The sequence below is a fragment of the Hypomesus nipponensis genome, chromosome 20 (assembly GCF_054491055.1).
Source record: "Hypomesus nipponensis isolate SF chromosome 20, ASM5449105v1, whole genome shotgun sequence".
In the NCBI taxonomy this organism is placed as follows: Eukaryota; Metazoa; Chordata; class Actinopteri; order Osmeriformes; family Osmeridae; genus Hypomesus; species Hypomesus nipponensis.
In genome coordinates this window covers 4,211,603-4,226,068 of record NC_140380.1, presented here as the reverse complement: position 1 = coordinate 4,226,068, position 14,466 = coordinate 4,211,603, and the positions used below count along the sequence as shown (strand labels likewise).

Here is a 14,466-nt window from a genome sequence, read left to right as displayed (position 1 = left end):
ACTGTTTTCCCTGACCGGGAATCGAACCCGGGCCGCGGCGGTGAGAGCGCCGAATCCTAGCCACTAGACCACCAGGGAGAGCTTGGCTTCCTCTGCTCGCTGTCAAAGATGAGGAGCAAGTTGCAAAATGAAGCCTGTCAAAAGGCAAAGACTTCCACCGAACCTTAAGTTCCCTGACCGGGAATCGAACCCGGGCCGCGGCGGTGAAAGCGCCGAATCCTAGCCACTAGACCACCAGGGAGACACGTCAAAGACGCCTGCGTCAGCAAGGGCTTTTTTTCTTTCGTGTCTGAACTGGAGGATGGGAGATGGCGTGCCTTGCTCGCAAATAAAGCATCTCACTTGCTCACCCTTCGATAGCTCAGTTGGTAGAGCGGAGGACTGTAGGTCAAACACGGTTAGAAATCCTTAGGTCGCTGGTTCAAATCCGGCTCGAAGGAGGGATGTTTTGGCGTAGAAATCTGGCCACGATGCATTAAGGCTAGCGCTTGAGACCACCACCCCCCCCAATTTTGAGAGAGGTCTAAAAACTGTTTTCCCTGACCGGGAATCGAACCCGGGCCGCGGCGGTGAGAGCGCCGAATCCTAGCCACTAGACCACCAGGGAGAGCTTGGCTTCTTCTGCTCGCTGTCAAAGATGAGGAGCAAGTTGCAAAATGAAGCCTGTCAAAAGGCAAAGACTTCCACCGAACCTTAAGTTCACTGACCGGGAATCGAACCCGGGCCGCGGCGGTGAAAGCGCCGAATCCTAGCCACTAGACCACCAGGGAGACACGTCAAAGACGCCTGCGTCAGCAAGGGCTTTTTTTCTTTCGTGTCTGAACTGGAGGATGGGAGATGGCGTGCCTTGCTCGAAAATAAAGCATCTCACTTGCTCACCCTTCGATAGCTCAGTTGGTACAGCGGAGGACTGTAGGTCAAACACGGTTAGAAATCCTTAGGTCGCTGGTTCAAATCCGGCTCGAAGGAGGTATGTTTTGGCGTAGAAATCTGGCCACGATGCATTAAGGCCAGCGCTGGAGACCCCCACCAATTTTGAGAGAGGTCTAAAAACTGTTTTCCCTGACCGGGAATCGAACCCGGGCCGCGGCGGTGAAAGCGCCGAATCCTAGCCACTACACCACCAGGGAGACACGTCAAAGACGCCTGCGTCAGCAAGGGCTTTTTTTCTTTCGTGTCTGAACTGGAGGATGGGAGATGGCGTGCCTTGCTCGCAAATAAAGCATCTCACTTGCTCACCCTTCGATAGCTCAGTTGGTAGAGCGGAGGACTGTAGGTCAAACACGGTTAGAAATCCTTAGGTCGCTGGTTCAAATCCGGCTCGAAGGAGGGATGTTTTGGCGTAGAAATCTGGCCACGATGCATTAAGGCTAGCGCTTGAGACCCCCACCCCCCCCAATTTTGAGAGAGGTCTAAAAACTGTTTTCCCTGACCGGGAATCGAACCCGGGCCGCGGCGGTGAGAGCGCCGAATCCTAGCCACTAGACCACCAGGGAGAGCTTGGCTTCCTCTGCTCGCTGTCAAAGATGAGGAGCAAGTTGCAAAATGAAGCCTGTCAAAAGGCAAAGACTTCCACCGAACCTTAAGTTCCCTGACCGGGAATCGAACCCGGGCCGCGGCGGTGAAAGCGCCGAATCCTAGCCACTAGACCACCAGGGAGACACGTCAAAGACGCCTGCGTCAGCAAGGGCTTTTTTTCTTTCGTGTCTGAACTGGAGGATGGGAGATGGCGTGCCTTGCTCGCAAATAAAGCATCTCACTTGCTCACCCTTCGATAGCTCAGTTGGTAGAGCGGAGGACTGTAGGTCAAACACGGTTAGAAATCCTTAGGTCGCTGGTTCAAATCCGGCTCGAAGGAGGGATGTTTTGGCGTAGAAATCTGGCCACGATGCATTAAGGCTAGCGCTTGAGACCCCCACCCCCCCCAATTTTGAGAGAGGTCTAAAAACTGTTTTCCCTGACCGGGAATCAAACCCGGGCCGCGGCGGTGAGAGCGCCGAATCCTAGCCACTAGACCACCAGGGAGAGCTTGGCTTCCTCTGCTCGCTGTCAAAGATGAGGAGCAAGTTGCAAAATGAAGCCTGTCAAAAGGCAAAGACTTCCACCGAACCTTAAGTTCCCTGACCGGGAATCGAACCCGGGCCGCGGCGGTGAAAGCGCCGAATCCTAGCCACTAGACCACCAGGGAGACACGTCAAAGGCGCCTGCGTCAGCAAGGGCTTTTTTTCTTTCGTGTCTGAACTGGAGGATGGGAGATGGCGTGCCTTGCTCGCAAATAAAGCATCTCACTTGCTCACCCTTCGATAGCTCAGTTGGTAGAGCGGAGGACTGTAGGTCAAACATGGTTAGAAATCCTTAGGTCGCTGGTTCAAATCCGGCTCGAAGGAGGGATGTTTTGGCGTAGAAATCTGGCCACGATGCATTAAGGCTAGTGCTTGAGACCCCCACCCCCCCCAATTTTGAGAGAGGTCTAAAAACTGTTTTCCCTGACCGGGAATCAAACCCGGGCCGCGGCGGTGAGAGCGCCGAATCCTAGCCACTAGACCACCAGGGAGAGCTTGGCTTCCTCTGCTCGCTGTCAAAGATGAGGAGCAAGTTGCAAAATGAAGCCTGTCAAAAGGCAAAGACTTCCACCGAACCTTAAGTTCCCTGACCGGGAATCGAACCCGGGCCGCGGCGGTGAAAGCGCCGAATCCTAGCCACTAGACCACCAGGGAGACACGTCAAAGACGCCTGCGTCAGCAAGGGCTTTTTTTCTTTCGTGTCTGAACTGGAGGATGGGAGATGGCGTGCCTTGCTCGCAAATAAAGCATCTCACTTGCTCACCCTTCGATAGCTCAGTTGGTACAGCGGAGGACTGTAGGTCAAACACGGTTAGAAATCCTTAGGTCGCTGGTTCAAATCCGGCTCGAAGGAGGGATGTTTTGGCGTAGAAATCTGGCCACGATGCATTAAGGCTAGCGCTTCAGACCCCCACCCCCCCCAATTTTGAGAGAGGTCTAAAAACTGTTTTCCCTGACCGGGAATCGAACCCGGGCCGCGGCGGTGAGAGCGCCGAATCCTAGCCACTAGACCACCAGGGAGAGCTTGGCTTCTTCTGCTCGCTGTCAAAGATGAGGAGCAAGTTGCAAAATGAAGCCTGTCAAAAGGCAAAGACTTCCACCGAACCTTAAGTTCACTGACCGGGAATCGAACCCGGGCCGCGGCGGTGAAAGCGCCGAATCCTAGCCACTAGACCACCAGGGAGACACGTCAAAGACGCCTGCGTCAGCAAGGGCTTTTTTTCTTTCGTGTCTGAACTGGAGGATGGGAGATGGCGTGCCTTGCTCGAAAATAAAGCATCTCACTTGCTCACCCTTCGATAGCTCAGTTGGTACAGCGGAGGACTGTAGGTCAAACACGGTTAGAAATCCTTAGGTCGCTGGTTCAAATCCGGCTCGAAGGAGGTATGTTTTGGCGTAGAAATCTGGCCACGATGCATTAAGGCCAGCGCTGGAGACCCCCACCAATTTTGAGAGAGGTCTAAAAACTGTTTTCCCTGACCGGGAATCGAACCCGGGCCGTGGCGGTGAAAGCGCCGAATCCTAGCCACTAGACCACCAGGGAGACACGTCAAAGGCGCCTGCGTCAGCAAGGGCTTTTTTTCTTTCGTGTCTGAACTGGAGGATGGGAGATGGCGTGCCTTGCTCGCAAATAAAGCATCTCACTTGCTCACCCTTCGATAGCTCAGTTGGTAGAGCGGAGGACTGTAGGTCAAACACGGTTAGAAATCCTTAGGTCGCTGGTTCAAATCCGGCTCGAAGGAGGGATGTTTTGGCGTAGAAATCTGGCCACGATGCATTAAGGCTAGCGCTTGAGACCCCCACCCCCCCCAATTTTGAGAGAGGTCTAAAAACTGTTTTCCCTGACCGGGAATCGAACCCGGGCCGCGGCGGTGAGAGCGCCGAATCCTAGCCACTAGACCACCAGGGAGAGCTTGGCTTCTTCTGCTCGCTGTCAAAGATGAGGAGCAAGTTGCAAAATGAAGCCTGTCAAAAGGCAAAGACTTCCACCGAACCTTAAGTTCACTGACCGGGAATCGAACCCGGGCCGCGGCGGTGAAAGCGCCGAATCCTAGCCACTAGACCACCAGGGAGACACGTCAAAGACGCCTGCGTCAGCAAGGGCTTTTTTTCTTTCGTGTCTGAACTGGAGGATGGGAGATGGCGTGCCTTGCTCGCAAATAAAGCATCTCACTTGCTCACCCTTCGATAGCTCAGTTGGTAAAGCGGAGGACTGTAGGTCAAACACGGTTAGAAATCCTTAGGTCGCTGGTTCAAATCCGGCTCGAAGGAGGTATGTTTTGGCGTAGATATCTGGCCACGATGCATTAAGGCCAGCGCTGGAGACCCCCACCAATTTTGAGAGAGGTCTAAAAACTGTTTTCCCTGACCGGGAATCGAACCCGGGCCGCGGCGGTGAAAGCGCCGAATCCTAGCCACTAGACCACCAGGGAGACACGTCAAAGACGCCTGCGTCAGCAAGGGCTTTTTTTCTTTCGTGTCTGAACTGGAGGATGGGAGATGGCGTGCCTTGCTCGCAAATAAAGCATCTCACTTGCTCACCCTTCGATAGCTCAGTTGGTAGAGCGGAGGACTGTAGGTCAAACACGGTTAGAAATCCTTAGGTCGCTGGTTCAAATCCGGCTCGAAGGAGGGATGTTTTGGCGTAGAAATCTGGCCACGATGCATTAAGGCTAGCGCTTGAGACCCCCACCCCCCCCAATTTTGAGAGAGGTCTAAAAACTGTTTTCCCTGACCGGGAATCGAACCCGGGCCGCGGCGGTGAGAGCGCCGAATCCTAGCCACTAGACCACCAGGGAGAGCTTGGCTTCCTCTGCTCGCTGTCAAAGATGAGGAGCAAGTTGCAAAATGAAGCCTGTCAAAAGGCAAAGACTTCCACCGAACCTTAAGTTCCCTGACCGGGAATCGAACCCGGGCCGCGGCGGTGAAAGCGCCGAATCCTAGCCACTAGACCACCAGGGAGACACGTCAAAGACGCCTGCGTCAGCAAGGGCTTTTTTTCTTTCGTGTCTGAACTGGAGGATGGGAGATGGCGTGCCTTGCTCGCAAATAAAGCATCTCACTTGCTCACCCTTCGATAGCTCAGTTGGTACAGCGGAGGACTGTAGGTCAAACACGGTTAGAAATCCTTAGGTCGCTGGTTCAAATCCGGCTCGAAGGAGGTATGTTTTGGCGTAGAAATCTGGCCACGATGCATTAAGGCCAGCGCTGGAGACCCCCACCAATTTTGAGAGAGGTCTAAAAACTGTTTTCCCTGACCGGGAATCGAACCCGGGCCGCGGCGGTGAAAGCGCCGAATCCTAGCCACTAGACCACCAGGGAGACACGTCAAAGACGCCTGCGTCAGCAAGGGCTTTTTTTCTTTCGTGTCTGAACTGGAGGATGGGAGATGGCGTGCCTTGCTCGCAAATAAAGCATCTCACTTGCTCACCCTTCGATAGCTCAGTTGGTAGAGCGGAGGACTGTAGGTCAAACACGGTTAGAAATCCTTAGGTCGCTGGTTCAAATCCGGCTCGAAGGAGGGATGTTTTGGCGTAGAAATCTGGCCACGATGCATTAAGGCTAGCGCTTGAGACCCCCACCCCCCCCAATTTTGAGAGAGGTCTAAAAACTGTTTTCCCTGACCGGGAATCGAACCCGGGCCGCGGCAGTGAGAGCGCCGAATCCTAGCCACTAGACCACCAGGGAGAGCTTGGCTTCTTCTGCTCGCTGTCAAAGATGAGGAGCAAGTTGCAAAATGAAGCCTGTCAAAAGGCAAAGACTTCCACCGAACCTTAAGTTCACTGACCGGGAATCGAACCCGGGCCGCGGCGGTGAAAGCGCCGAATCCTAGCCACTAGACCACCAGGGAGACACGTCAAAGACGCCTGCGTCAGCAAGGGCTTTTTTTCTTTCGTGTCTGAACTGGAGGATGGGAGATGGCGTGCCTTGCTCGCAAATAAAGCATCTCACTTGCTCACCCTTCGATAGCTCAGTTGGTACAGCAGAGGACTGTAGGTCAAACACGGTTAGAAATCCTTAGGTCGCTGGTTCAAATCCGGCTCGAAGGAGGTATGTTTTGGCGTAGAAATCTGGCCACGATGCATTAAGGCCAGCGCTGGAGACCCCCACCAATTTTGAGAGAGGTCTAAAAACTGTTTTCCCTGACCGGGAATCAAACCCGGGCCGCGGCGGTGAAAGCGCCGAATCCTAGCCACTAGACCACCAGGGAGACACGTCAAAGACGCCTGCGTCAGCAAGGGCTTTTTTTCTTTCGTGTCTGAACTGGAGGATGGGAGATGGCGTGCCTTGCTCGCAAATAAAGCATCTCACTTGCTCACCCTTCGATAGCTCAGTTGGTAGAGCGGAGGACTGTAGGTCAAACACGGTTAGAAATCCTTAGGTCGCTGGTTCAAATCCGGCTCGAAGGAGGGATGTTTTGTCGTAGAAATCTGGCCATGATGCATTAAGGCTAGCGCTTGAGACCCCCACCCCCCCCAATTTTGAGAGAGGTCTAAAAACTGTTTTCCCTGACCGGGAATCGAACCCGGGCCGCGGCGGTGAGAGCGCCGAATCCTAGCCACTAGACCACCAGGGAGAGCTTGGCTTCCTCTGCTCGCTGTCAAAGATGAGGAGCAAGTTGCAAAATGAAGCCTGTCAAAAGGCAAAGACTTCCACCGAACCTTAAGTTCCCTGACCGGGAATCGAACCCGGGCCGCGGCGGTGAAAGCGCCGAATCCTAGCCACTAGACCACCAGGGAGACACGTCAAAGACGCCTGCGTCAGCAAGGGCTTTTTTTCTTTCGTGTCTGAACTGGAGGATGGGAGATGGCGTGCCTTGCTCGCAAATAAAGCATCTCACTTGCTCACCCTTCGATAGCTCAGTTGGTACAGCGGAGGACTGTAGGTCAAACACGGTTAGAAATCCTTAGGTCGCTGGTTCAAATCCGGCTCGAAGGAGGTATGTTTTGGCGTAGAAATCTGGCCACGATGCATTAAGGCCAGCGCTGGAGACCCCCACCAATTTTGAGAGAGGTCTAAAAACTGTTTTCCCTGACCGGGAATCGAACCCGGGCCGCGGCGGTGAAAGCGCCGAATCCTAGCCACTAGACCACCAGGGAGACACGTCAAAGACGCCTGCGTCAGCAAGGGCTTTTTTTCTTTCGTGTCTGAACTGGAGGATGGGAGATGGCGTGCCTTGCTCGCAAATAAAGCATCTCACTTGCTCACCCTTCGATAGCTCAGTTGGTAGAGCGGAGGACTGTAGGTCAAACACGGTTAGAAATCCTTAGGTCGCTGGTTCAAATCCGGCTCGAAGGAGGGATGTTTTGGCGTAGAAATCTGGCCACGATGCATTAAGGCTAGCGCTTGAGACCCCCACCCCCCCCAATTTTGAGAGAGGTCTAAAAACTGTTTTCCCTGACCGGGAATCGAACCCGGGCCGCGGCGGTGAGAGCGCCGAATCCTAGCCACTAGACCACCAGGGAGAGCTTGGCTTCTTCTGCTCGCTGTCAAAGATGAGGAGCAAGTTGCAAAATGAAGCCTGTCAAAAGGCAAAGACTTCCACCGAACCTTAAGTTCACTGACCGGGAATCGAACCCGGGCCGCGGCGGTGAAAGCGCCGAATCCTAGCCACTAGACCACCAGGGAGACACGTCAAAGACGCCTGCGTCAGCAAGGGCTTTTTTTCTTTCGTGTCTGAACTGGAGGATGGGAGATGGCGTGCCTTGCTCGCAAATAAAGCATCTCACTTGCTCACCCTTCGATAGCTCAGTTGGTACAGCGGAGGACTGTAGGTCAAACACGGTTAGAAATCCTTAGGTCGCTGGTTCAAATCCGGCTCGAAGGAGGTATGTTTTGGCGTAGAAATCTGGCCACGATGCATTAAGGCCAGCGCTGGAGACCCCCACCAATTTTGAGAGAGGTCTAAAAACTGTTTTCCCTGACCGGGAATCGAACCCGGGCCGCGGCGGTGAAAGCGCCGAATCCTAGCCACTAGACCACCAGGGAGACACGTCAAAGACGCCTGCGTCAGCAAGGGCTTTTTTTCTTTCGTGTCTGAACTGGAGGATGGGAGATGGCGTGCCTTGCTCGCAAATAAAGCATCTCACTTGCTCACCCTTCGATAGCTCAGTTGGTAGAGCGGAGGACTGTAGGTCAAACACGGTTAGAAATCCTTAGGTCGCTGGTTCAAATCCGGCTCGAAGGAGGGATGTTTTGTCGTAGAAATCTGGCCACGATGCATTAAGGCTAGCGCTTGAGACCCCCACCCCCCCCAATTTTGAGAGAGGTCTAAAAACTGTTTTCCCTGACCGGGAATCGAACCCGGGCCGCGGCGGTGAGAGCGCCGAATCCTAGCCACTAGACCACCAGGGAGAGCTTGGCTTCCTCTGCTCGCTGTCAAAGATGAGGAGCAAGTTGCAAAATGAAGCCTGTCAAAAGGCAAAGACTTCCACCGAACCTTAAGTTCCCTGACCGGGAATCGAACCCGGGCCGCGGCGGTGAAAGCGCCGAATCCTAGCCACTAGACCACCAGGGAGACACGTCAAAGACGCCTGCGTCAGCAAGGGCTTTTTTTCTTTCGTGTCTGAACTGGAGGATGGGAGATGGCGTGCCTTGCTCGCAAATAAAGCATCTCACTTGCTCACCCTTCGATAGCTCAGTTGGTACAGCGGAGGACTGTAGGTCAAACACGGTTAGAAATCCTTAGGTCGCTGGTTCAAATCCGGCTCGAAGGAGGTATGTTTTGGCGTAGAAATCTGGCCACGATGCATTAAGGCCAGCGCTGGAGACCCCCACCAATTTTGAGAGAGGTCTAAAAACTGTTTTCCCTGACCGGGAATCGAACCCGGGCCGCGGCGGTGAAAGCGCCGAATCCTAGCCACTAGACCACCAGGGAGACACGTCAAAGACGCCTGCGTCAGCAAGGGCTTTTTTTCTTTCGTGTCTGAACTGGAGGATGGGAGATGGCGTGCCTTGCTCGCAAATAAAGCATCTCACTTGCTCACCCTTCGATAGCTCAGTTGGTAGAGCGGAGGACTGTAGGTCAAACACGGTTAGAAATCCTTAGGTCGCTGGTTCAAATCCGGCTCGAAGGAGGGATGTTTTGTCGTAGAAATCTGGCCACGATGCATTAAGGCTAGCGCTTGAGACCCCCACCCCCCCCAATTTTGAGAGAGGTCTAAAAACTGTTTTCCCTGACCGGGAATCGAACCCGGGCCGCGGCGGTGAGAGCGCCGAATCCTAGCCACTAGACCACCAGGGAGAGCTTGGCTTCCTCTGCTCGCTGTCAAAGATGAGGAGCAAGTTGCAAAATGAAGCCTGTCAAAAGGCAAAGACTTCCACCGAACCTTAAGTTCCCTGACCGGGAATCGAACCCGGGCCGCGGCGGTGAAAGCGCCGAATCCTAGCCACTAGACCACCAGGGAGACACGTCAAAGACGCCTGCGTCAGCAAGGGCTTTTTTTCTTTCGTGTCTGAACTGGAGGATGGGAGATGGCGTGCCTTGCTCGCAAATAAAGCATCTCACTTGCTCACCCTTCGATAGCTCAGTTGGTAGAGCGGAGGACTGTAGGTCAAACACGGTTAGAAATCCTTAGGTCGCTGGTTCAAATCCGGCTCGAAGGAGGGATGTTTTGGCGTAGAAATCTGGCCACGATGCATTAAGGCTAGCGCTTGAGACCCCCACCCCCCCCAATTTTGAGAGAGGTCTAAAAACTGTTTTCCCTGACCGGGAATCGAACCCGGGCCGCGGCGGTGAGAGCGCCGAATCCTAGCCACTAGACCACCAGGGAGAGCTTGGCTTCTTCTGCTCGCTGTCAAAGATGAGGAGCAAGTTGCAAAATGAAGCCTGTCAAAAGGCAAAGACTTCCACCGAACCTTAAGTTCACTGACCGGGAATCGAACCCGGGCCGCGGCGGTGAAAGCACCGAATCCTAGCCACTAGACCACCAGGGAGACACGTCAAAGACGCCTGCGTCAGCAAGGGCTTTTTTTCTTTCGTGTCTGAACTGGAGGATGGGAGATGGCGTGCCTTGCTCGAAAATAAAGCATCTCACTTGCTCACCCTTCGATAGCTCAGTTGGTACAGCGGAGGACTGTAGGTCAAACACGGTTAGAAATCCTTAGGTCGCTGGTTCAAATCCGGCTCGAAGGAGGTATGTTTTGGCGTAGAAATCTGGCCACGATGCATTAAGGCCAGCGCTGGAGACCCCCACCAATTTTGAGAGAGGTCTAAAAACTGTTTTCCCTGACCGGGAATCGAACCCCGGCCGCGGCGGTGAAAGCGCCGAATCCTAGCCACTAGACCACCAGGGAGACACGTCAAAGGCGCCTGCGTCAGCAAGGGCTTTTTTTCTTTCGTGTCTGAACTGGAGGATGGGAGATGGCGTGCCTTGCTCGCAAATAAAGCATCTCACTTGCTCACCCTTCGATAGCTCAGTTGGTAGAGCGGAGGACTGTAGGTCAAACACGGTTAGAAATCCTTAGGTCGCTGGTTCAAATCCGGCTCGAAGGAGGGATGTTTTGGCGTAGAAATCTGGCCACGATGCATTAAGGCTAGCGCTTGAGACCCCCACCCCCCCCAATTTTGAGAGAGGTCTAAAGACTGTTTTCCCTGACCGGGAATCGAACCCGGGCCGCGGCGGTGAGAGCGCCGAATCCTAGCCACTAGACCACCAGGGAGAGCTTGGCTTCTTCTGCTCGCTGTCAAAGATGAGGAGCAAGTTGCAAAATGAAGCCTGTCAAAAGGCAAAGACTTCCACCGAACCTTAAGTTCACTGACCGGGAATCGAACCCGGGCCGCGGCGGTGAAAGCGCCGAATCCTAGCCACTAGACCACCAGGGAGACACGTCAAAGACGCCTGCGTCAGCAAGGGCTTTTTTTCTTTCGTGTCTGAACTGGAGGATGGGAGATGGCGTGCCTTGCTCGCAAATAAAGCATCTCACTTGCTCACCCTTCGATAGCTCAGTTGGTAAAGCGGAGGACTGTAGGTCAAACACGGTTAGAAATCCTTAGGTCGCTGGTTCAAATCCGGCTCGAAGGAGGTATGTTTTGGCGTAGATATCTGGCCACGATGCATTAAGGCCAGCGCTGGAGACCCCCACCAATTTTGAGAGAGGTCTAAAAACTGTTTTCCCTGACCGGGAATCGAACCCGGGCCGCGGCGGTGAAAGCGCCGAATCCTAGCCACTAGACCACCAGGGAGACACGTCAAAGACGCCTGCGTCAGCAAGGGCTTTTTTTCTTTCGTGTCTGAACTGGAGGATGGGAGATGGCGTGCCTTGCTCGCAAATAAAGCATCTCACTTGCTCACCCTTCGATAGCTCAGTTGGTAGAGCGGAGGACTGTAGGTCAAACACGGTTAGAAATCCTTAGGTCGCTGGTTCAAATCCGGCTCGAAGGAGGGATGTTTTGGCGTAGAAATCTGGCCACGATGCATTAAGGCTAGCGCTTGAGACCCCCACCCCCCCCAATTTTGAGAGAGGTCTAAAAACTGTTTTCCCTGACCGGGAATCGAACCCGGGCCGCGGCGGTGAGAGCGCCGAATCCTAGCCACTAGACCACCAGGGAGAGCTTGGCTTCCTCTGCTCGCTGTCAAAGATGAGGAGCAAGTTGCAAAATGAAGCCTGTCAAAAGGCAAAGACTTCCACCGAACCTTAAGTTCCCTGACCGGGAATCGAACCCGGGCCGCGGCGGTGAAAGCGCCGAATCCTAGCCACTAGACCACCAGGGAGACACGTCAAAGACGCCTGCGTCAGCAAGGGCTTTTTTTCTTTCGTGTCTGAACTGGAGGATGGGAGATGGCGTGCCTTGCTCGCAAATAAAGCATCTCACTTGCTCACCCTTCGATAGCTCAGTTGGTACAGCGGAGGACTGTAGGTCAAACACGGTTAGAAATCCTTAGGTCGCTGGTTCAAATCCGGCTCGAAGGAGGTATGTTTTGGCGTAGAAATCTGGCCACGATGCATTAAGGCCAGCGCTGGAGACCCCCACCAATTTTGAGAGAGGTCTAAAAACTGTTTTCCCTGACCGGGAATCGAACCCGGGCCGCGGCGGTGAAAGCGCCGAATCCTAGCCACTAGACCACCAGGGAGACACGTCAAAGACGCCTGCGTCAGCAAGGGCTTTTTTTCTTTCGTGTCTGAACTGGAGGATGGGAGATGGCGTGCCTTGCTCGCAAATAAAGCATCTCACTTGCTCACCCTTCGATAGCTCAGTTGGTAGAGCGGAGGACTGTAGGTCAAACACGGTTAGAAATCCTTAGGTCGCTGGTTCAAATCCGGCTCGAAGGAGGGATGTTTTGTCGTAGAAATCTGGCCACGATGCATTAAGGCTAGCGCTTGAGACCCCCACCCCCCCCAATTTTGAGAGAGGTCTAAAAACTGTTTTCCCTGACCGGGAATCGAACCCGGGCCGCGGCGGTGAGAGCGCCGAATCCTAGCCACTAGACCACCAGGGAGAGCTTGGCTTCCTCTGCTCGCTGTCAAAGATGAGGAGCAAGTTGCAAAATGAAGCCTGTCAAAAGGCAAAGACTTCCACCGAACCTTAAGTTCCCTGACCGGGAATCGAACCCGGGCCGCGGCGGTGAAAGCGCCGAATCCTAGCCACTAGACCACCAGGGAGACACGTCAAAGACGCCTGCGTCAGCAAGGGCTTTTTTTCTTTCGTGTCTGAACTGGAGGATGGGAGATGGCGTGCCTTGCTCGCAAATAAAGCATCTCACTTGCTCACCCTTCGATAGCTCAGTTGGTAGAGCGGAGGACTGTAGGTCAAACATGGTTAGAAATCCTTAGGTCGCTGGTTCAAATCCGGCTCGAAGGAGGGATGTTTTGGCGTAGAAATCTGGCCACGATGCATTAAGGCTAGCGCTTGAGACCCCCACCCCCCCCAATTTTGAGAGAGGTCTAAAAACTGTTTTCCCTGACCGGGAATCAAACCCGGGCCGCGGCGGTGAGAGCGCCGAATCCTAGCCACTAGACCACCAGGGAGAGCTTGGCTTCCTCTGCTCGCTGTCAAAGATGAGGAGCAAGTTGCAAAATGAAGCCTGTCAAAAGGCAAAGACTTCCACCGAACCTTAAGTTCCCTGACCGGGAATCGAACCCGGGCCGCGGCGGTGAAAGCGCCGAATCCTAGCCACTAGACCACCAGGGAGACACGTCAAAGGTGCCTGCGTCAGCAAGGGCTTTTTTTCTTTCGTGTCTGAACTGGAGGATGGGAGATGGCGTGCCTTGCTCGCAAATAAAGCATCTCACTTGCTCACCCTTCGATAGCTCAGTTGGTAGAGCGGAGGACTGTAGGTCAAACACGGTTAGAAATCCTTAGGTCGCTGGTTCAAATCCGGCTCGAAGGAGGGATGTTTTGGCGTAGAAATCTGGCCACGATGCATTAAGGCTAGCGCTTCAGACCCCCACCCCCCCCCAATTTTGAGAGAGGTCTAAAAACTGTTTTCCCTGACCGGGAATCGAACCCGGGCCGCGGCGGTGAGAGCGCCGAATCCTAGCCACTAGACCACCAGGGAGACACGTCAAAGACGCCTGCGTCAGCAAGGGCTTTTTTTCTTTCGTGTCTGAACTGGAGGATGGGAGATGGCGTGCCTTGCTCGCAAATAAAGCATCTCACTTGCTCACCCTTCGATAGCTCAGTTGGTAGAGCGGAGGACTGTAGGTCAAACACGGTTAGAAATCCTTAGGTCGCTGGTTCAAATCCGGCTCGAAGGAGGGATGTTTTGGCGTAGAAATCTGGCCACGATGCATTAAGGCCAGCGCTGGAGACCCCCACCAATTTTGAGAGAGGTCTAAAAACTGTTTTCCCTGACCGGGAATCGAACCCGGGCCGCAGCGGTGAAAGCGCCGAATCCTAGCCACTAGACCACCAGGGAGACACGTCAAAGGCGCCTGCGTCAGCAAGGGCTTTTTTTCTTTCGTGTCTGAACTGGAGGATGGGAGATGGCGTGCCTTGCTCGCAAATAAAGCATCTCACTTGCTCACCCTTCGATAGCTCAGTTGGTAGAGCGGAGGACTGTAGGTCAAACATGGTTAGAAATCCTTAGGTCGCTGGTTCAAATCCGGCTCGAAGGAGGGATGTTTTGGCGTAGAAATCTGGCCACGATGCATTAAGGCTAGCGCTTGAGACCCCCACCCCCCCCAATTTTGAGAGAGGTCTAAAAACTGTTTTCCCTGACCGGGAATCAAACCCGGGCCGCGGCGGTGAGAGCGCCGAATCCTAGCCACTAGACCACCAGGGAGAGCTTGGCTTCCTCTGCTCGCTGTCAAAGATGAGGAGCAAGTTGCAAAATGAAGCCTGTCAAAAGGCAAAGACTTCCACCGAACCTTAAGTTCCCTGACCGGGAATCGAACCCGGGCCGCGGCGGTGAAAGCGCCGAATCCTAGCCACTAGACCACCAGGGAGACACGTCAAAGGCGC

General features: G+C 54.1%; 82 non-coding genes across 82 annotated transcripts; 31 read left to right on the top strand and 51 right to left on the bottom strand.

Moving 5' to 3' along the window:
• Positions 1–6: 6 nt before the first annotated feature.
• trnae-cuc (transfer RNA glutamic acid (anticodon CUC)) lies at positions 7–78 on the bottom strand. Its single transcript has one exon. It is a non-coding gene; the product is annotated as a tRNA-Glu (tRNA).
• Positions 79–169: 91 nt separating this feature from the next.
• trnae-uuc (transfer RNA glutamic acid (anticodon UUC)) lies at positions 170–241 on the bottom strand. The gene has a single exon. It is a non-coding gene; the product is annotated as a tRNA-Glu (tRNA).
• A 109-nt stretch (positions 242–350) lies between these two features.
• trnay-gua (transfer RNA tyrosine (anticodon GUA)) lies at positions 351–440 on the top strand. The gene is given in 2 exon segments: positions 351–387; positions 405–440. It is a non-coding gene; the product is annotated as a tRNA-Tyr (tRNA).
• Positions 441–535: 95 nt separating this feature from the next.
• trnae-cuc (transfer RNA glutamic acid (anticodon CUC)) lies at positions 536–607 on the bottom strand. The gene has a single exon. It is a non-coding gene; the product is annotated as a tRNA-Glu (tRNA).
• Positions 608–698: 91 nt separating this feature from the next.
• On the bottom strand, positions 699–770 carry trnae-uuc (transfer RNA glutamic acid (anticodon UUC)). Its single transcript has one exon. It is a non-coding gene; the product is annotated as a tRNA-Glu (tRNA).
• Positions 771–879: 109 nt separating this feature from the next.
• trnay-gua (transfer RNA tyrosine (anticodon GUA)) lies at positions 880–969 on the top strand. The gene is given in 2 exon segments: positions 880–916; positions 934–969. It is a non-coding gene; the product is annotated as a tRNA-Tyr (tRNA).
• Positions 970–1,058: 89 nt separating this feature from the next.
• Positions 1,059–1,130, bottom strand: trnae-uuc (transfer RNA glutamic acid (anticodon UUC)). Its single transcript has one exon. It is a non-coding gene; the product is annotated as a tRNA-Glu (tRNA).
• A 109-nt stretch (positions 1,131–1,239) lies between these two features.
• On the top strand, positions 1,240–1,329 carry trnay-gua (transfer RNA tyrosine (anticodon GUA)). Its single transcript is given in 2 exon segments — positions 1,240–1,276; positions 1,294–1,329. It is a non-coding gene; the product is annotated as a tRNA-Tyr (tRNA).
• A 95-nt stretch (positions 1,330–1,424) lies between these two features.
• trnae-cuc (transfer RNA glutamic acid (anticodon CUC)) lies at positions 1,425–1,496 on the bottom strand. Its single transcript has one exon. It is a non-coding gene; the product is annotated as a tRNA-Glu (tRNA).
• A 91-nt stretch (positions 1,497–1,587) lies between these two features.
• On the bottom strand, positions 1,588–1,659 carry trnae-uuc (transfer RNA glutamic acid (anticodon UUC)). Its single transcript has one exon. It is a non-coding gene; the product is annotated as a tRNA-Glu (tRNA).
• Positions 1,660–1,768: 109 nt separating this feature from the next.
• On the top strand, positions 1,769–1,858 carry trnay-gua (transfer RNA tyrosine (anticodon GUA)). The gene is given in 2 exon segments: positions 1,769–1,805; positions 1,823–1,858. It is a non-coding gene; the product is annotated as a tRNA-Tyr (tRNA).
• Positions 1,859–1,953: 95 nt separating this feature from the next.
• On the bottom strand, positions 1,954–2,025 carry trnae-cuc (transfer RNA glutamic acid (anticodon CUC)). Its single transcript has one exon. It is a non-coding gene; the product is annotated as a tRNA-Glu (tRNA).
• Positions 2,026–2,116: 91 nt separating this feature from the next.
• On the bottom strand, positions 2,117–2,188 carry trnae-uuc (transfer RNA glutamic acid (anticodon UUC)). Its single transcript has one exon. It is a non-coding gene; the product is annotated as a tRNA-Glu (tRNA).
• Positions 2,189–2,297: 109 nt separating this feature from the next.
• trnay-gua (transfer RNA tyrosine (anticodon GUA)) lies at positions 2,298–2,387 on the top strand. The gene is given in 2 exon segments: positions 2,298–2,334; positions 2,352–2,387. It is a non-coding gene; the product is annotated as a tRNA-Tyr (tRNA).
• Positions 2,388–2,482: 95 nt separating this feature from the next.
• trnae-cuc (transfer RNA glutamic acid (anticodon CUC)) lies at positions 2,483–2,554 on the bottom strand. The gene has a single exon. It is a non-coding gene; the product is annotated as a tRNA-Glu (tRNA).
• Positions 2,555–2,645: 91 nt separating this feature from the next.
• On the bottom strand, positions 2,646–2,717 carry trnae-uuc (transfer RNA glutamic acid (anticodon UUC)). The gene has a single exon. It is a non-coding gene; the product is annotated as a tRNA-Glu (tRNA).
• Positions 2,718–2,826: 109 nt separating this feature from the next.
• On the top strand, positions 2,827–2,916 carry trnay-gua (transfer RNA tyrosine (anticodon GUA)). The gene is given in 2 exon segments: positions 2,827–2,863; positions 2,881–2,916. It is a non-coding gene; the product is annotated as a tRNA-Tyr (tRNA).
• Positions 2,917–3,011: 95 nt separating this feature from the next.
• On the bottom strand, positions 3,012–3,083 carry trnae-cuc (transfer RNA glutamic acid (anticodon CUC)). The gene has a single exon. It is a non-coding gene; the product is annotated as a tRNA-Glu (tRNA).
• A 91-nt stretch (positions 3,084–3,174) lies between these two features.
• On the bottom strand, positions 3,175–3,246 carry trnae-uuc (transfer RNA glutamic acid (anticodon UUC)). Its single transcript has one exon. It is a non-coding gene; the product is annotated as a tRNA-Glu (tRNA).
• Positions 3,247–3,355: 109 nt separating this feature from the next.
• On the top strand, positions 3,356–3,445 carry trnay-gua (transfer RNA tyrosine (anticodon GUA)). The gene is given in 2 exon segments: positions 3,356–3,392; positions 3,410–3,445. It is a non-coding gene; the product is annotated as a tRNA-Tyr (tRNA).
• An 89-nt stretch (positions 3,446–3,534) lies between these two features.
• trnae-uuc (transfer RNA glutamic acid (anticodon UUC)) lies at positions 3,535–3,606 on the bottom strand. The gene has a single exon. It is a non-coding gene; the product is annotated as a tRNA-Glu (tRNA).
• Positions 3,607–3,715: 109 nt separating this feature from the next.
• Positions 3,716–3,805, top strand: trnay-gua (transfer RNA tyrosine (anticodon GUA)). Its single transcript is given in 2 exon segments — positions 3,716–3,752; positions 3,770–3,805. It is a non-coding gene; the product is annotated as a tRNA-Tyr (tRNA).
• A 95-nt stretch (positions 3,806–3,900) lies between these two features.
• trnae-cuc (transfer RNA glutamic acid (anticodon CUC)) lies at positions 3,901–3,972 on the bottom strand. The gene has a single exon. It is a non-coding gene; the product is annotated as a tRNA-Glu (tRNA).
• A 91-nt stretch (positions 3,973–4,063) lies between these two features.
• On the bottom strand, positions 4,064–4,135 carry trnae-uuc (transfer RNA glutamic acid (anticodon UUC)). The gene has a single exon. It is a non-coding gene; the product is annotated as a tRNA-Glu (tRNA).
• Positions 4,136–4,244: 109 nt separating this feature from the next.
• On the top strand, positions 4,245–4,334 carry trnay-gua (transfer RNA tyrosine (anticodon GUA)). Its single transcript is given in 2 exon segments — positions 4,245–4,281; positions 4,299–4,334. It is a non-coding gene; the product is annotated as a tRNA-Tyr (tRNA).
• An 89-nt stretch (positions 4,335–4,423) lies between these two features.
• On the bottom strand, positions 4,424–4,495 carry trnae-uuc (transfer RNA glutamic acid (anticodon UUC)). Its single transcript has one exon. It is a non-coding gene; the product is annotated as a tRNA-Glu (tRNA).
• A 109-nt stretch (positions 4,496–4,604) lies between these two features.
• Positions 4,605–4,694, top strand: trnay-gua (transfer RNA tyrosine (anticodon GUA)). Its single transcript is given in 2 exon segments — positions 4,605–4,641; positions 4,659–4,694. It is a non-coding gene; the product is annotated as a tRNA-Tyr (tRNA).
• Positions 4,695–4,789: 95 nt separating this feature from the next.
• trnae-cuc (transfer RNA glutamic acid (anticodon CUC)) lies at positions 4,790–4,861 on the bottom strand. Its single transcript has one exon. It is a non-coding gene; the product is annotated as a tRNA-Glu (tRNA).
• A 91-nt stretch (positions 4,862–4,952) lies between these two features.
• trnae-uuc (transfer RNA glutamic acid (anticodon UUC)) lies at positions 4,953–5,024 on the bottom strand. The gene has a single exon. It is a non-coding gene; the product is annotated as a tRNA-Glu (tRNA).
• Positions 5,025–5,133: 109 nt separating this feature from the next.
• Positions 5,134–5,223, top strand: trnay-gua (transfer RNA tyrosine (anticodon GUA)). Its single transcript is given in 2 exon segments — positions 5,134–5,170; positions 5,188–5,223. It is a non-coding gene; the product is annotated as a tRNA-Tyr (tRNA).
• Positions 5,224–5,312: 89 nt separating this feature from the next.
• On the bottom strand, positions 5,313–5,384 carry trnae-uuc (transfer RNA glutamic acid (anticodon UUC)). Its single transcript has one exon. It is a non-coding gene; the product is annotated as a tRNA-Glu (tRNA).
• A 109-nt stretch (positions 5,385–5,493) lies between these two features.
• On the top strand, positions 5,494–5,583 carry trnay-gua (transfer RNA tyrosine (anticodon GUA)). The gene is given in 2 exon segments: positions 5,494–5,530; positions 5,548–5,583. It is a non-coding gene; the product is annotated as a tRNA-Tyr (tRNA).
• A 95-nt stretch (positions 5,584–5,678) lies between these two features.
• Positions 5,679–5,750, bottom strand: trnae-cuc (transfer RNA glutamic acid (anticodon CUC)). The gene has a single exon. It is a non-coding gene; the product is annotated as a tRNA-Glu (tRNA).
• Positions 5,751–5,841: 91 nt separating this feature from the next.
• On the bottom strand, positions 5,842–5,913 carry trnae-uuc (transfer RNA glutamic acid (anticodon UUC)). The gene has a single exon. It is a non-coding gene; the product is annotated as a tRNA-Glu (tRNA).
• A 109-nt stretch (positions 5,914–6,022) lies between these two features.
• On the top strand, positions 6,023–6,112 carry trnay-gua (transfer RNA tyrosine (anticodon GUA)). Its single transcript is given in 2 exon segments — positions 6,023–6,059; positions 6,077–6,112. It is a non-coding gene; the product is annotated as a tRNA-Tyr (tRNA).
• An 89-nt stretch (positions 6,113–6,201) lies between these two features.
• Positions 6,202–6,273, bottom strand: trnae-uuc (transfer RNA glutamic acid (anticodon UUC)). The gene has a single exon. It is a non-coding gene; the product is annotated as a tRNA-Glu (tRNA).
• Positions 6,274–6,382: 109 nt separating this feature from the next.
• trnay-gua (transfer RNA tyrosine (anticodon GUA)) lies at positions 6,383–6,472 on the top strand. The gene is given in 2 exon segments: positions 6,383–6,419; positions 6,437–6,472. It is a non-coding gene; the product is annotated as a tRNA-Tyr (tRNA).
• A 95-nt stretch (positions 6,473–6,567) lies between these two features.
• trnae-cuc (transfer RNA glutamic acid (anticodon CUC)) lies at positions 6,568–6,639 on the bottom strand. Its single transcript has one exon. It is a non-coding gene; the product is annotated as a tRNA-Glu (tRNA).
• Positions 6,640–6,730: 91 nt separating this feature from the next.
• Positions 6,731–6,802, bottom strand: trnae-uuc (transfer RNA glutamic acid (anticodon UUC)). Its single transcript has one exon. It is a non-coding gene; the product is annotated as a tRNA-Glu (tRNA).
• Positions 6,803–6,911: 109 nt separating this feature from the next.
• Positions 6,912–7,001, top strand: trnay-gua (transfer RNA tyrosine (anticodon GUA)). The gene is given in 2 exon segments: positions 6,912–6,948; positions 6,966–7,001. It is a non-coding gene; the product is annotated as a tRNA-Tyr (tRNA).
• An 89-nt stretch (positions 7,002–7,090) lies between these two features.
• On the bottom strand, positions 7,091–7,162 carry trnae-uuc (transfer RNA glutamic acid (anticodon UUC)). The gene has a single exon. It is a non-coding gene; the product is annotated as a tRNA-Glu (tRNA).
• A 109-nt stretch (positions 7,163–7,271) lies between these two features.
• trnay-gua (transfer RNA tyrosine (anticodon GUA)) lies at positions 7,272–7,361 on the top strand. The gene is given in 2 exon segments: positions 7,272–7,308; positions 7,326–7,361. It is a non-coding gene; the product is annotated as a tRNA-Tyr (tRNA).
• A 95-nt stretch (positions 7,362–7,456) lies between these two features.
• On the bottom strand, positions 7,457–7,528 carry trnae-cuc (transfer RNA glutamic acid (anticodon CUC)). Its single transcript has one exon. It is a non-coding gene; the product is annotated as a tRNA-Glu (tRNA).
• Positions 7,529–7,619: 91 nt separating this feature from the next.
• On the bottom strand, positions 7,620–7,691 carry trnae-uuc (transfer RNA glutamic acid (anticodon UUC)). The gene has a single exon. It is a non-coding gene; the product is annotated as a tRNA-Glu (tRNA).
• Positions 7,692–7,800: 109 nt separating this feature from the next.
• On the top strand, positions 7,801–7,890 carry trnay-gua (transfer RNA tyrosine (anticodon GUA)). Its single transcript is given in 2 exon segments — positions 7,801–7,837; positions 7,855–7,890. It is a non-coding gene; the product is annotated as a tRNA-Tyr (tRNA).
• An 89-nt stretch (positions 7,891–7,979) lies between these two features.
• trnae-uuc (transfer RNA glutamic acid (anticodon UUC)) lies at positions 7,980–8,051 on the bottom strand. The gene has a single exon. It is a non-coding gene; the product is annotated as a tRNA-Glu (tRNA).
• Positions 8,052–8,160: 109 nt separating this feature from the next.
• On the top strand, positions 8,161–8,250 carry trnay-gua (transfer RNA tyrosine (anticodon GUA)). Its single transcript is given in 2 exon segments — positions 8,161–8,197; positions 8,215–8,250. It is a non-coding gene; the product is annotated as a tRNA-Tyr (tRNA).
• Positions 8,251–8,345: 95 nt separating this feature from the next.
• On the bottom strand, positions 8,346–8,417 carry trnae-cuc (transfer RNA glutamic acid (anticodon CUC)). Its single transcript has one exon. It is a non-coding gene; the product is annotated as a tRNA-Glu (tRNA).
• Positions 8,418–8,508: 91 nt separating this feature from the next.
• On the bottom strand, positions 8,509–8,580 carry trnae-uuc (transfer RNA glutamic acid (anticodon UUC)). Its single transcript has one exon. It is a non-coding gene; the product is annotated as a tRNA-Glu (tRNA).
• Positions 8,581–8,689: 109 nt separating this feature from the next.
• trnay-gua (transfer RNA tyrosine (anticodon GUA)) lies at positions 8,690–8,779 on the top strand. Its single transcript is given in 2 exon segments — positions 8,690–8,726; positions 8,744–8,779. It is a non-coding gene; the product is annotated as a tRNA-Tyr (tRNA).
• Positions 8,780–8,868: 89 nt separating this feature from the next.
• trnae-uuc (transfer RNA glutamic acid (anticodon UUC)) lies at positions 8,869–8,940 on the bottom strand. The gene has a single exon. It is a non-coding gene; the product is annotated as a tRNA-Glu (tRNA).
• A 109-nt stretch (positions 8,941–9,049) lies between these two features.
• trnay-gua (transfer RNA tyrosine (anticodon GUA)) lies at positions 9,050–9,139 on the top strand. Its single transcript is given in 2 exon segments — positions 9,050–9,086; positions 9,104–9,139. It is a non-coding gene; the product is annotated as a tRNA-Tyr (tRNA).
• A 95-nt stretch (positions 9,140–9,234) lies between these two features.
• On the bottom strand, positions 9,235–9,306 carry trnae-cuc (transfer RNA glutamic acid (anticodon CUC)). Its single transcript has one exon. It is a non-coding gene; the product is annotated as a tRNA-Glu (tRNA).
• A 91-nt stretch (positions 9,307–9,397) lies between these two features.
• On the bottom strand, positions 9,398–9,469 carry trnae-uuc (transfer RNA glutamic acid (anticodon UUC)). Its single transcript has one exon. It is a non-coding gene; the product is annotated as a tRNA-Glu (tRNA).
• Positions 9,470–9,578: 109 nt separating this feature from the next.
• On the top strand, positions 9,579–9,668 carry trnay-gua (transfer RNA tyrosine (anticodon GUA)). The gene is given in 2 exon segments: positions 9,579–9,615; positions 9,633–9,668. It is a non-coding gene; the product is annotated as a tRNA-Tyr (tRNA).
• Positions 9,669–9,763: 95 nt separating this feature from the next.
• On the bottom strand, positions 9,764–9,835 carry trnae-cuc (transfer RNA glutamic acid (anticodon CUC)). Its single transcript has one exon. It is a non-coding gene; the product is annotated as a tRNA-Glu (tRNA).
• Positions 9,836–9,926: 91 nt separating this feature from the next.
• On the bottom strand, positions 9,927–9,998 carry trnae-uuc (transfer RNA glutamic acid (anticodon UUC)). The gene has a single exon. It is a non-coding gene; the product is annotated as a tRNA-Glu (tRNA).
• A 109-nt stretch (positions 9,999–10,107) lies between these two features.
• trnay-gua (transfer RNA tyrosine (anticodon GUA)) lies at positions 10,108–10,197 on the top strand. Its single transcript is given in 2 exon segments — positions 10,108–10,144; positions 10,162–10,197. It is a non-coding gene; the product is annotated as a tRNA-Tyr (tRNA).
• An 89-nt stretch (positions 10,198–10,286) lies between these two features.
• On the bottom strand, positions 10,287–10,358 carry trnae-uuc (transfer RNA glutamic acid (anticodon UUC)). The gene has a single exon. It is a non-coding gene; the product is annotated as a tRNA-Glu (tRNA).
• A 109-nt stretch (positions 10,359–10,467) lies between these two features.
• On the top strand, positions 10,468–10,557 carry trnay-gua (transfer RNA tyrosine (anticodon GUA)). The gene is given in 2 exon segments: positions 10,468–10,504; positions 10,522–10,557. It is a non-coding gene; the product is annotated as a tRNA-Tyr (tRNA).
• A 95-nt stretch (positions 10,558–10,652) lies between these two features.
• On the bottom strand, positions 10,653–10,724 carry trnae-cuc (transfer RNA glutamic acid (anticodon CUC)). The gene has a single exon. It is a non-coding gene; the product is annotated as a tRNA-Glu (tRNA).
• Positions 10,725–10,815: 91 nt separating this feature from the next.
• On the bottom strand, positions 10,816–10,887 carry trnae-uuc (transfer RNA glutamic acid (anticodon UUC)). The gene has a single exon. It is a non-coding gene; the product is annotated as a tRNA-Glu (tRNA).
• Positions 10,888–10,996: 109 nt separating this feature from the next.
• On the top strand, positions 10,997–11,086 carry trnay-gua (transfer RNA tyrosine (anticodon GUA)). Its single transcript is given in 2 exon segments — positions 10,997–11,033; positions 11,051–11,086. It is a non-coding gene; the product is annotated as a tRNA-Tyr (tRNA).
• Positions 11,087–11,175: 89 nt separating this feature from the next.
• On the bottom strand, positions 11,176–11,247 carry trnae-uuc (transfer RNA glutamic acid (anticodon UUC)). Its single transcript has one exon. It is a non-coding gene; the product is annotated as a tRNA-Glu (tRNA).
• A 109-nt stretch (positions 11,248–11,356) lies between these two features.
• On the top strand, positions 11,357–11,446 carry trnay-gua (transfer RNA tyrosine (anticodon GUA)). Its single transcript is given in 2 exon segments — positions 11,357–11,393; positions 11,411–11,446. It is a non-coding gene; the product is annotated as a tRNA-Tyr (tRNA).
• Positions 11,447–11,541: 95 nt separating this feature from the next.
• Positions 11,542–11,613, bottom strand: trnae-cuc (transfer RNA glutamic acid (anticodon CUC)). The gene has a single exon. It is a non-coding gene; the product is annotated as a tRNA-Glu (tRNA).
• A 91-nt stretch (positions 11,614–11,704) lies between these two features.
• trnae-uuc (transfer RNA glutamic acid (anticodon UUC)) lies at positions 11,705–11,776 on the bottom strand. Its single transcript has one exon. It is a non-coding gene; the product is annotated as a tRNA-Glu (tRNA).
• A 109-nt stretch (positions 11,777–11,885) lies between these two features.
• On the top strand, positions 11,886–11,975 carry trnay-gua (transfer RNA tyrosine (anticodon GUA)). Its single transcript is given in 2 exon segments — positions 11,886–11,922; positions 11,940–11,975. It is a non-coding gene; the product is annotated as a tRNA-Tyr (tRNA).
• Positions 11,976–12,064: 89 nt separating this feature from the next.
• On the bottom strand, positions 12,065–12,136 carry trnae-uuc (transfer RNA glutamic acid (anticodon UUC)). The gene has a single exon. It is a non-coding gene; the product is annotated as a tRNA-Glu (tRNA).
• A 109-nt stretch (positions 12,137–12,245) lies between these two features.
• Positions 12,246–12,335, top strand: trnay-gua (transfer RNA tyrosine (anticodon GUA)). The gene is given in 2 exon segments: positions 12,246–12,282; positions 12,300–12,335. It is a non-coding gene; the product is annotated as a tRNA-Tyr (tRNA).
• Positions 12,336–12,430: 95 nt separating this feature from the next.
• trnae-cuc (transfer RNA glutamic acid (anticodon CUC)) lies at positions 12,431–12,502 on the bottom strand. Its single transcript has one exon. It is a non-coding gene; the product is annotated as a tRNA-Glu (tRNA).
• A 91-nt stretch (positions 12,503–12,593) lies between these two features.
• trnae-uuc (transfer RNA glutamic acid (anticodon UUC)) lies at positions 12,594–12,665 on the bottom strand. Its single transcript has one exon. It is a non-coding gene; the product is annotated as a tRNA-Glu (tRNA).
• Positions 12,666–12,774: 109 nt separating this feature from the next.
• Positions 12,775–12,864, top strand: trnay-gua (transfer RNA tyrosine (anticodon GUA)). Its single transcript is given in 2 exon segments — positions 12,775–12,811; positions 12,829–12,864. It is a non-coding gene; the product is annotated as a tRNA-Tyr (tRNA).
• A 95-nt stretch (positions 12,865–12,959) lies between these two features.
• On the bottom strand, positions 12,960–13,031 carry trnae-cuc (transfer RNA glutamic acid (anticodon CUC)). The gene has a single exon. It is a non-coding gene; the product is annotated as a tRNA-Glu (tRNA).
• Positions 13,032–13,122: 91 nt separating this feature from the next.
• Positions 13,123–13,194, bottom strand: trnae-uuc (transfer RNA glutamic acid (anticodon UUC)). Its single transcript has one exon. It is a non-coding gene; the product is annotated as a tRNA-Glu (tRNA).
• Positions 13,195–13,303: 109 nt separating this feature from the next.
• trnay-gua (transfer RNA tyrosine (anticodon GUA)) lies at positions 13,304–13,393 on the top strand. The gene is given in 2 exon segments: positions 13,304–13,340; positions 13,358–13,393. It is a non-coding gene; the product is annotated as a tRNA-Tyr (tRNA).
• Positions 13,394–13,489: 96 nt separating this feature from the next.
• On the bottom strand, positions 13,490–13,561 carry trnae-cuc (transfer RNA glutamic acid (anticodon CUC)). The gene has a single exon. It is a non-coding gene; the product is annotated as a tRNA-Glu (tRNA).
• A 109-nt stretch (positions 13,562–13,670) lies between these two features.
• trnay-gua (transfer RNA tyrosine (anticodon GUA)) lies at positions 13,671–13,760 on the top strand. Its single transcript is given in 2 exon segments — positions 13,671–13,707; positions 13,725–13,760. It is a non-coding gene; the product is annotated as a tRNA-Tyr (tRNA).
• An 89-nt stretch (positions 13,761–13,849) lies between these two features.
• Positions 13,850–13,921, bottom strand: trnae-uuc (transfer RNA glutamic acid (anticodon UUC)). The gene has a single exon. It is a non-coding gene; the product is annotated as a tRNA-Glu (tRNA).
• A 109-nt stretch (positions 13,922–14,030) lies between these two features.
• Positions 14,031–14,120, top strand: trnay-gua (transfer RNA tyrosine (anticodon GUA)). Its single transcript is given in 2 exon segments — positions 14,031–14,067; positions 14,085–14,120. It is a non-coding gene; the product is annotated as a tRNA-Tyr (tRNA).
• Positions 14,121–14,215: 95 nt separating this feature from the next.
• trnae-cuc (transfer RNA glutamic acid (anticodon CUC)) lies at positions 14,216–14,287 on the bottom strand. The gene has a single exon. It is a non-coding gene; the product is annotated as a tRNA-Glu (tRNA).
• Positions 14,288–14,378: 91 nt separating this feature from the next.
• Positions 14,379–14,450, bottom strand: trnae-uuc (transfer RNA glutamic acid (anticodon UUC)). Its single transcript has one exon. It is a non-coding gene; the product is annotated as a tRNA-Glu (tRNA).
• Between the last annotated feature and the right edge of the window lie 16 nt (positions 14,451–14,466).